Consider the following 11,981-nt stretch of genomic DNA (forward strand, 5'->3'; position numbering starts at 1 on the left):
CCCCCTTTGGGAGTCCATACCTTTGGACCCTGTGAACCAAACTTCACCAAACCTGGGTGGTATCATCAGGAGAGACTGCCAAAACATTCCTGAAATTTTGGTGCTGCTAGCCTAAAAACTGCGCTCCCTGCAGGCAGAAAACTTAAAAATACAAAAAAACCACAAATGGACCTGCACATCCCCCCTTATCCCTACGCAGATACGCCACTGGTCACAGTCTTGCTGAAAGTGAAATTTGCACATTCTCTTTATTTCTTCAGTTGTAATGTCAGTGATAGACTTGACCCCTGGTAAATTTTGCAACTCTTTAATTAACTGTTAAAATCACTCGCTGGTTATGCAGAGTCACCCCTGTGCCCCTTGCCCCTCCCCTTTTCCCTCCCCCCTCCCACTTACCTTAGTTTAAAGCAGCCTGGTGGGAACTACACTTCCTGGTGTAAAAAAATGGCCTGGGGGGAACTACACTTCCCAGGAGACTTTGTAAGTCCCGGCCTCCTGGGAAGTGTAGTTCCCACCAGGCTGCCTTAAACTAAGGTAAGTGGGGGGGGGAGGGGGAGCCATGGGGGTGCACGGGGGAGGGAGCAGGGGCAATTTTCCACCTCTCAGGCATGCACAAAAATAAAATGTCCTGAGGACATTTGGGGGGAGGGAGCTGAATGGAATTCCTCCCCAAAATGCTTCTTTTAACTGTAAGGAATTCCATAGAAGCAGAAATAAAAGGCTTTTTGGGTGTAAAAGTCCGTTTATTAAGACATCTTAGAAAGCTCACGTACACGTAGTGGCAGGAATGACACTTCCCGCCAGAAGCACAGGTTATAACACCATTCACCCCATCCCCCCTCCTGCTTCCCATGGGAACGGAGTCTTCATCTCCCGCGCAAAGATAAAGTTTCCGCCGATGAAGCTGGCCCATCGCCCGGGCTGTGGAATGCACTCAAGGTTACTACACCATCAACACTATTGAATCCTTTTACACCTCTGCCTCCCTTAAAGAAGACCCCTCCCCCAGGTTTTATCGCAGGAAGAGCGGTGGAAAGCAGAAATAAGGGGTAGGGCGTCAATATTTACCGGAATAAACCCATTGATTATACCCAGAGGAATATCCCTGCGAGACTAAATATTACTGGCGTTTGCTGATTAAAGCGGAGATCCAGGATAGCGTCAATTCGTAGTGCTTGTGACCATCAATAATAGTCGGTGGGAGAAGCCTCTCAGCTGGTGTGCCAGGCATCAGGCAGGGAGCCTCCTTGAGCAAGCTGGAATGGAAGACAGGATGAATGTTACTAAGAGAGTTAGGCAAATCTAGCTGGCAGTGACATCATTAATCACTTTAGTAATCTGAAAAGGTCCAGATCTTTGCCAAGTTTGGAAGAATTTATGCACGTCTCTAAGATTTTTTTGTAGATAAATACACCCAAGAGCCCACTGCAGGGAAATCAAGCGGTGTTTATCAGCACAGCTTTTGGAGTCCTTAGCTTGTTGTAAGGCGGTCTGGACCGTTTTCCATCCCTCGGCTAGGGATGAAATCCATTGTTGAAACTCTGGGGTCAAGCAGCTGGTAGTTGTAGCGGGAAGGGTGACCAGACGATTTCAAAGGGGTTTCTTTGTACTGCTATGAACCCGCATTGTTATGGCGTACTCCGCCGTGAATAAGCTTCGCACCAATTGTCTTGAGTGGTAGTTGGTGTAACTTCGCGTAAATACTGCTCTAGGGTTCTGTTACGTTCTCTCCGTCTAGCCGTCACTTTGAGCGTGGTAGAAGTGACGACTGACCCCAACAACCCCAAAAGCGCCTTCCAGAACTTTGAAATGGTGGGGGCGGGTCGGAGACCACCTTATACTTGAGGCGGAGAATGGAGGCGGTAAACATGTTGAATGAACAGTCATTACTAACTTAGGGAGCCGGAGGGATGGAAGCACATGGAATAAAATGGGCTTGTTTAGAAAATGAGTCCACCACCACCCACAAAACCCGTGGTTGCCATGACTTTTCGGGCAAATCCGTAATAAAATCCATGGAGATGACTTCCCAAGGGCAGGAGGCCACCGGGAGAGGTTTCAACAGTCCATGGGGCTTTCCCGGGATAGTTTTAGCTTCTGCACAAAACCGAGCAGCCCTTAGCAGTATGCCTCAATGTCATAGCATGTAGCATACAGAACTAATGGCCAGACCCAAATGCAGAGTTTTCAAGAAAGCCAAAATGTCCAGCCGGCCCGGGCATGGTGGCGAAACTTCAAGAACCTGCTTGGGAGGCACTTGTGCCAACATTCCCCCTCCTCCATGGCTTTCCAAGCGCAATTGGGAGTCACCTTCTTCCGCTGGAGGCTCGTGCAGCCCGCCTCCTCGAGTTCGCGCAGGAAAGGAGAGGCAGACTAGGAATGGGGGTGAAGGAGGAGTGGACGTTTGAGATCGGGTGACAGCCAGCCCCAACTGGGAGGAGAGAACAGTGCGTGGAATGTCTAAGTAAAGGCAGCTCCACCCTCGGTGGCGCGTCAACCAGTTATTGGTTTTCGAGGAAAAATGGACTGTAAAGAGAAACGAGAAAGAAATATTGCCCAAGTTGTTTTCGCGGACATCTTGAGGGGGGGGTGAAAGAGCTGCCAGGTTTTGTGATCCCACCAAACCTGAAAGGGTGTTTAGCCCCTCCAGCCAGTGGCGCCAAGTGGAGAGTGCTACTTTAATGGCAGCAGTCTCTGTACCCCCTCCAGCCCAGTCCAGAACAGCACCAGAGAATCTCTTAGACAAATAAGCACGGAACCAACCTGCCATCTTTATTTTTTCTGCAACAGGGCTGCGTAAAATTAAACATCCCGAGGCATCGATGAACCACAAGCAGGAGATCTGGGTCAGGGTGCTTTTAGGATAGGTTAGGTGGTAAGCGCCAGACTTTAAAGAGTTTGAAAGGCTGTTTGACACTCGGACCAGGAAAGGGGCCCGGGCTTGGCGGACAGTGGATCTTTACCTTTAGTGCGTAAGAGGTCTGTGAGAGGGAGAGTTAGTTCAGCTTAATTGGGGTATAAAGTCACGATAGAAATGAGCAAAACCAAGAAAGACTGGAGTTCTTTGCGGTGGGTGGGGGCAGGCCATTGGAGGACTGCGTCAATTTTAGCAGGATCCATTTTCAAGCCCTCGGTGAGAGCCGGTAACCCAAATAGTCAATGGAGGTCTGAAAACAGCATTTGGAGAGTTTGTAAAGAGAGAATTGTTAATAGAGCAAAGCGTTTCAATACCTCTCCGAACCAATGTTTCATGTTCTTCTATGGTTTGTAGGTAAATCAAAAGCGTCATCCTAAGTATACCACAACTCCCTTGTACAATAAATCATGGAGAACTTCGTTGATAAGGGCCGCCATACAAAAGCCGGGGCCCACTTAACCGAATGGCATTATCAAGTATTCAAACTGTCCAAACTTTGTGTTAAGCATGATCAAGTGTTCATAGCCTTCAGCAATTCTGACCCTGTAGTAAGCTTCTCTAAGTCCAATTTAGTAAAAATGCGCCCTTTGCCGAGTGCATCTAAAAGGTCCTTGATCAAAGGCAAAGGATATTTATTGGACAGAGAGACCGCATTGAGACTCCTCGATAATCTGTGCAAAGCCCGTAAAGACCCATCTTTCTTTTACAAACAAAAGCGGGAGCAGCGTGTGTGTGTTTGGTAGCCCGCCCGTATGAACCCATGGCTGAGGTTCTTGTCCAAGAAGGCACGGAGTTCCTTCTCCTCATTGGGACTCATGCGGTAGATTCTACCTTTGGGCAGTTAAGCCCCTGGTTGTATAACGATTTTGCAGTCAGTGTCTCTGTGGGGTGGCAACTGGTCGCATTCCTGCTCCCTGAAAAACTCTGGCTAAATCATGATACGCGGGTGGGATGCCAATAGAATCGGGAGCAATGCAGCTGAAGAAGCCAGGGGAGGGGGGTGTGTGGGAGAAGTTGGGTTTCCCCAATTCATGTGTTCACCGCAGGGAGGGTCAGTGAATTCTAAGATCCGTTCTTTCCAAATGAACTTTGGTTCATGTAACAATAACCATGGCATGCCCAAAGGCTATGGAGTGTTTGGCCACTGGCAAGCCAAAAATAAAAACTAATTTTCTCCCAATGGTGGTACGCGGAGGAGGGAACCCGACTGTGTTTTGAACTGGGCGGTCCTTACGTTCCCGAGGGCTACCGAATCCATTTGGGTGAATAATTATGGAGCTTAGCCAAGGGAATTTGGTCCAGACCTGGCTCCTCTGCCACCTGGGGCCGCATTAAACAATTAGGAGCAGCCAGAATCCACAAGGGCCGAGGCTATAATGCGAGTGTGTTTTAAGCGGGGTTGGCCAAGCGCTTGGACAGTAATGGGGCTGCCTTCACTCACCGCATCAGAGTCGGGCCCATGTCCATAGGGGCTGAAGAAAGGCAAACCTTTGCTTCCCCTCCTCTGGAGTGCGCCCAACCGACCGCTTTAGACGGAACCCGTCGGGCCCGATCTGCGTGGTGGCTTGGCAGATGGAGTGCTTAGTAGCTGGAAGCGAGTTGGTTTTGTTTCTTAGGACAGTTGGCGGCTAGATGACCTGGCCCTCCGCGAGTAAAGACACAACCCCAGTCGGCGGCGGCGTTCAGAGGTGGTTTCGGTAGGGGCGGCTGGGCTTGGCTGGCAGGCACAGTGATGGCGGGTTTTGAAGTGCATGACCTCCGCACGCATTATTCCAAGCGAAGGCATACCTGGGACCCCAACTGGATCCAATCTGCAATAGTAGGAGGAACCCGAATTTAAGAAACACCGTTTCCGCGCAGCTTACCCGTCCACAGCATCCGAGAAGTATTAGCATTTCATGCGTTCCAGAGCCCTCAGGAGGAAGTCGAGCAGCCGCCGCTTTGCAAATTCCACGGGCAAATTCTGCAAGCGGGCGGTTGCCTTGCTGGATAGTTTTGATAGTGCGGATAGCTTCATTCGGCGCCCTGGATCTTGGAAGCCCAGCTCTTAAAGGCTTGGAGGAATCACGGGCACCCGATGCGAGAGTCTTCGTCTGCAAATCCAAAGAGTCCAGCGAACCAATCGGCTGCTGCCCCATCCAGGACTGAGCGATGTCCACGTATTTTTTAAGCGCTCAGCCGGTATAAATCATCATAGTCTTCCAAGTGGGCATTGAGTTGCAAAATGAAGTAGGGAAGTTTAGGCGGTCCCATCAAAGCGGGCTGGTATCGGGGCCGATGGTAGCCCGTTCCACGGCTCTTAAGCCTGCTGGGGCGGTGGTTGCGTGGGTTGAGCAGGTTGGGCAGGCAGCTGTTGTACGGGGGGGGCGGAATCGGGGGCACTGGCGGTGCCGCTGGCGTTTGGGTGGCAGGACCCAGGTACGTGGCCCCCCTGGCGCCGGCGTGGTCAGTAACAGCATAAACTCCAACTTGGGGCTTCCTGATCTGGAAGTTCTGGAAGGCGGTACGGATACCCCTCCCAATCCCAGGTTTAGTCCCAGTATCCTTCGGACGGGCCCCAGTGCTGTGCCACGGTGGTTCTTTGGGAGCATCACCAAAATACGAGTCCAGGAATGCGTTCAATGGATTCCTGGGTTTGCCATGAAAGGTGGTCCCGACCCCGTCTCCCTCCATGACAGGTTGCATCTGAGGTTTGTAATCCCTGCAGCGGGTAGAGATCGATCCACAGGCTCGATCCATAGACAAGCCCCAAAGCGGCTCCTATGAAGTCCCCATGGTGGTCGTCACGTCCCTCGTTCCAGCGGAGTAAGAGGAAGACCGTTAACGTCTGAGGGCCCGGGGAAAAGAGCCACCAGCGAGGCCCGTTCTCTCCTGCCGGTTCCTCCAGATCCAGAAGGGAAAGGTCGGGAACCCTCTTTGGGGAGCTACGCGCAGCTCCGCAGTAACATTCAACCTCTCCATGTCAAGACACCAGAGGTCCACTGCACTAGGAATATAGATGAATTAAGGATTCCTGCCACAATGTAAGGAATTCCATAGAAGCAGAAATAAAAGGCTTTTGGGTGTAAAAGTCCGTTTATTAAGACATCTTAGAAAGCTCACGTACACGTAGTGGCAGGAATGACACTTCCCGCCAGAAGCACAGGTTATAACACCATTCACCCCATCCCCCCTCCTGCTTCCCATGGGAACGGAGTCTTCATCTCCCGCGCAAAGATAAAGTTTCCGCCGATGAAGCTGGCCCATCGCCCGGGCTGTGGAATGCACTCAAGGTTACTACACCATCAACACTATTGAATCCTTTACATTAACACTGTCAAGATGGTCTCTCCTTTTCTGGGTGATCTTGGGCTAGTCACTGTCAAACTAACTTACCTCACGGACCTCTTGTCATGAGGATAAAATGGAGGAGAAGAGAACAATGTTGTAAGCTGCTTTGGGTTCCCCTTAAGGAGAAAAGTGGGATATAAATATAAAAATAATAAAAGCAATGCACTTGGCACATTTTCTTCTCTTTAAGACATCACAGGAACTACCACAGCTACATTTCTTGGCAAAGGGTAGAAGTATCCAATAGTTACCATTAAAACTGTTCGCTTATTTGTATGTACAGAGAGGATTTTATACAGTGAGAATCTGAAACATTTACCATGTTGACTGACATGAAATAGCCCAGCAACTCATACATCATGTAAAGCTCCTACTTTCCTGGTTTAGCATCAGGAGTTCAAAGTACAGGAGTCCTTATTTGCATTTTTATGCTGGCACATAGTTCACACAAATGTGAGATTGTGCCACTTTATAAATTTAATGGGATTACTGATTATACAAAAGTAGAAGAAGCTCCCACCCCCACCCCCACCCACCCCCGCAAAAAAAAGACTGCTAAGATCTCGGGTTGGGAGCACCCTGTCTGAATATTGATTTGCAAAATTATTTATACTCTGCCTTTGCTATCATCAATATCCCCACCCCCGCCACCATATGTGTCTTAATCTACTAAGACTAGCAGCTGAAGTCCTGGCTGCATTGCAATAACTGGGATTTTATCTCAGTGCTTAGTATAAAACTTTATTTCTTGCTTATTGCTGTGTACTATTATACAGTTTTTATGTCAGCAAAAATTAAAGCATGATTTTTCCATAAAAACAAAACTGTAACAAAACTACTAATGTAGTTACATTCGCCTTCAGAAAGGGAAATTTCTCAAAGATGAGGGGGATAGTGCGCAGGAAGCTGAAAGGGAAAATCAAGAGAGTCAAAAATGTCCAAGATGCTTGGAGGTTATTTAAAAACACAGTCTTAAAAGCTCAACTGGAATGTGTTCCACAGGTTAGGAAAGGCAGCGCCCAGTCCAAAAGAAAGCCACCATGGTTAACAAGGGACGTTGAGGAAATTATTAGGGAAAAAAAGATGTCTTTTAGAAAATGGAAGTCCAACTTAACTGATAAAGAATACCAGAGAGAACACAAATGGTGGCAAAAGAGAAGCAAGTTAGCTGTAAGGGAGGCAAAAAAGGATTATGAGGAACGCATGGCTGTGAACATCAAAACCAGCAACAAACAGTTCTTCATGTACATCAAAAGCAGGAAGCCAGCAAGGGAAGCAGTAGGCCCGTTAGATGACAAAGGAACAAAGGGTGTGCTAAAAGATGACAGGGAGATTGCAGAAAAGCTGAATGAATTCTTTGCATCTGTCTTCACCCAAGAGGAGGTGAGGAAAATTCCTGCACCTGAACCAAGCTTCTTAGGAGGCGAATCCGAGGAACTAACGAAGATAGTGGTAGACAAGGGAGAGAAGTTTCCTGGCAGCCATTGATAAAGCTAAGAAATGCTACCAAATCCCCTGGCCCAGATTGCATTCACCCAAGAGTTCTTTTAAAGAGCTCAAGCCATGCGCCAAAGAGTTACTGATCTTCTCACTTTTAATATGCAACTTATCCTTTTGAAATCAGGGCTCCCATCCCTCGAAGAGACTGGAAGATGGCCTGAATGTCACACCTCAATCTTTAAAAGAAAGGATCTAGGGACCCAGGAAATTACAAATGATCAAATGGTTTGACATCCTGTTCCTGTAGTAAAATTAGTAGAATCTGTCATTTAAAAGATGAAAATTATAAAAGCTTATATGTACAAAGAAGCAAAGAGCCTGCTGAGAGAAGAGTCGGCATGGCTTTTGCAGGAGGCAAATCCTGTCTTACAAACTTACTAGAGTTCTTTTGAGGGATGTAAATAGAGCATGTGGATAAGGGGGGAACCAGTGGACATTGTCTACTTAGATTTCCTAAAAGGCTTTTGATTTTCAAAAGTTCCTCACCAGAGACTATTGAGAAAAACTCAGCAATGAAGGAATAAGAGGGGAAGTCCTCCTATGGATTACAAAAAACTGGTTGAGGAAACAGGGAAGCAAAAGAGGTGGGTGTAAATGGGAAATTCTCACAATGGAGAGATGTGGGAGTGAGTGTCCCCCCAAGGATCCGTATGTGGGACCAGTGCCTCCCTTTAACCTATTCCATAAAATGTAGCCTGTGGAAGTAGTAGGGGGGTGGGTGAAGCGTGGTGGCCAAGTTTCAAGTGGTGGATGATACCAAATTCATGTAAGGTGAGTGAGAAACCACAAAGGATTGCGAGGAGCTCAAAGCGGACCTATGATAAGAATTCAGGGTTGCAGTGGGCTAAGAAATATGGCAAATGCAGTTCAATGTAGCAAAATGCAAAGTGAGAGTGCACATAGGGGCAAAAAAAAAAAAATCCAAACTTCACATACACGCTTACAAGGGGTCCAGTGCTATCAGTCACAGACCAGGCAGGGAAGGGATTTTGGGCATCTTAATTGTTGATAGTTCCATGGGAATGTCAACTCAATGTATGGCAGCTGTGAAAAAGGCAAACTCTATGCTGGGGATAATCAGGAGCGAAGGAATCTGATAATAAAACTGCAAAGATTGTCATGCCCTTTATATAAAGCGAAAAGTGAGATGCTGAATTCTCACACTTGGAGTACTTGTGTTCAGTCTCTGGTCACCCACATCTCAAAAAAAAGGATATTGAAGAGATAGAAAAAGAAGTGCAGAGAAGGGCAACAGAGGATGCATTGAGGGGACTGGAGCACCTTTCCTTATGAGGAAAAGCTACTGCAGCGTTTGGAGACTCCTTTTTTAGTTCTGGAGAGGAGACGTCTGAGGGGGGATATGATTGCAAGTCTATAAAAATTATGCATGTGGGAGTAGAAAATGTTGACAGAGGAGAAATTTTTCTCTCTTTCTCACAATAATACTAGGAACCAGGGCAATTCTCATTGAAAAATGCTGGGGGGGAAAGAATTAGAACTAAATAAAAGGAAAACACTTCTTCATAGCGTGTGATTGGTGTTTGGAATATGCTGCTACCACAGGAGGGTGGTGGATGGCCACTAACCTGGATAGCTTTAAAAGGGGGGCTTGGACCAAAGATTTATGGAGGAGAAGTAGAGTCTATGGCTAAATTTTCAATCTTGATTACCTCTCTTGATCTTTGAGATTGCAAATGCCTTTAACTTCCAGTCCAAGGTGCTTTCGGGGAGCAACTGCATGAAAGGCCATTGCTTTCACATCCTACATGTGAACTCCCAAAGGCACCTGGTGGGCCACTGCGAGTAGCAGAGAGCTGGACTAGATGGACTCTGGTCTGATCCAGCTGGCTTGTTCTTATGTTCTTATGTAAGAGTCACGCTTGTATTTTAACATTTAGACCTCTTACAGTGGCGTAGGAGGTTAAGAGCTCGTGTATCTAATCTGGAGGAACCAGGTTTGATTCCCAGCTCTCCCACCTGAGCTGTGGAGGCTTATCTGGGGAATTCAGATTAGCCTGTACACTCCCACACACGCCAGCTGGGTGACCTTGGGCTAGTCAAGCTTCTTGGAGCTCTCTCAGCCCCACCTACCTCACAGGGTGTTTGTTGTGAGGGGGGAAGGGCAAGGAGATTGTGAGCCCCTTTGAGTCTCCTGCAGGAGAGAAAGGGAGGATATAAATCCAAACTCTTCTTCTTTTTACAATGTGTCCACAAAAACAAAATTTTAAAAAGACAAAACCTACCCTAGTTATAACACAAACAATTTAATAAACCAAATTAATAAACCAGTTAATGTGTGCTTCTCTGCCTCAAACTAAGCCCCTAAATAGCTTACACCATTAAATTGTATAATAATGAATCCCTAAATGTCTCCACTCGGTCTATATTTGCAGAATATTCATCTCTCCTGCCCGTTAACATATATACCTTTTAAAAAATTATTTTAATGTTTAAAGTATTTCAACCCTAATCAGAAAGAAATAAAAAATAAAATATAACAACAATGGTGGTATGCGTACAGATAAACATTTATAAAAAATTCCAAATATTTAAAAATATGTTCATGCACAGTTATCATCTATGTGCCTGAATGTATGACACATGGCTGATAAGGTTATAAGGACTTCAATTCACTAGATTACTGGTGGTGGGCATTTATCTCTCCAATATTGCAATATGAATCTTGTAGCCACAGTAATATATCACAATGAAATGTATAAATCTCTTTAGCACCCAAAAGTATGAAAAACAGCACTATCTGTCTACCTGTTGCTGAAGTATTTAGTGCTCTAATCCAGTCTGGGTACACAAAAGGGCTTCCAGATGCTTGTAAATGAGATGTTCAAGCTATACATAGTCCTTCAAACCACAAGGTCCCTCAAACCACAAAGTCCTTTCTTGATTCTTAAATCCTACACTTATTCAAAAGAAAGCTTTTGAAACAAAAAAATTGTGTGGGGCTTCTCCTCCCCGCCCGGGGCTCCTGGGCTGTGGTGCCTTCCCTCCCTCCCTGTCCTGGGGGTTGGTCTCCCCAGAGGTCTTCTCCAATTGACCCAAGGGGCCAAGAAACAGTTTAGCTCACAGGGCGCCTGCTGGCGTGACAGCCCTTCCCTGGCCTCACAGCCTTCTCTTCCCATCCCTGTTCCTGCACAGGTCAGGAGCCGGCCTTGGGTCCGCTGCAGTTGCCTCACTGACAGCGGGGCCCAAGGGCTCACAGAGGTACTCCCCCCATTTGCCCGGTTACTTCACCGGAGTGAGGGCCTGCTGGCTGGGGAAGCTTAGCTCTCTCCCTTCCCTCCCTTGGCCATGCAAACCCCCTCCACGCCCTTCCAGCACTCGCCCTTCTCCCTCGCCTGTTCCTTCGTTCCCCCTTCCAGGTCCCCGCTGCAGCGGCAGCTCCCGAGTGCTGCTACTTTTCCCCTTATATCCCTTTCCGGCACCTATATTCCTCCCCCTCCCCAGCTGAATCCCCTTTGCATCGTTACGTCTTTGCCCAGCTGAGAACCGAGCGTGGCCGAGCCTAGGGCTCTGCTCCGCCTCCTCTGTTTGCCTGTTCGGGTCTCCTCCCGATCCATCCGACGCCGCTTTGACTGGGATGCGCTGCATCCCGTCTCCAGATTTCCCCCCCCCCCACCATAGTGACGTCCGTGTCGGTCGCCCGGGCCCCGGGCGACCCAACCACCCATGCAAGTCCGGGCTTGGTGCCGGGAGCCACGGCCACGCCCAGACAATTTGTTTTACCCATTCCCACAGTTGCGGTCTGTTGCTCTCTTTCTGGCTAGGCTGAACTGGTAAGATCTTGGATACAGCTACCACACATATCATGCTAATAATTATATTACAAAACCTTTTAAAAATATGTACCATATATACTCGAGTATAAGTCGACCCAAATATAAGCCGAGGCATCTAATTTTTTTATAAGCCTAGGCACCTAATATAAGCCGAGCCACCTAATTTTTAAAATATGTACCGTATATACTCAAGTATAAACCGACCCGAATATAAGCCAAGGTACCTAATTTTACCACAAAAAACTGGGAAACTTATTGACTCGAGTATAAGCCTTCGAACTTGATTCAGTAGCAGCTAAAAACAGAAGACTGGGGAGCAAGATGAGATAGAGTTGCTTAACAGAGTTTGCATTAGGGATGAGCAGCTTTCCAGCACTCTAGGAACACAAATGAACCACTGTTTTCCTCCAAATGTAGAATAATTCTGGGATTCATAGCCA

Source organism: Sphaerodactylus townsendi, linkage group LG01, assembly GCF_021028975.2.
Source record: "Sphaerodactylus townsendi isolate TG3544 linkage group LG01, MPM_Stown_v2.3, whole genome shotgun sequence".
Classification (NCBI taxonomy): domain Eukaryota; kingdom Metazoa; phylum Chordata; class Lepidosauria; order Squamata; family Sphaerodactylidae; genus Sphaerodactylus; species Sphaerodactylus townsendi.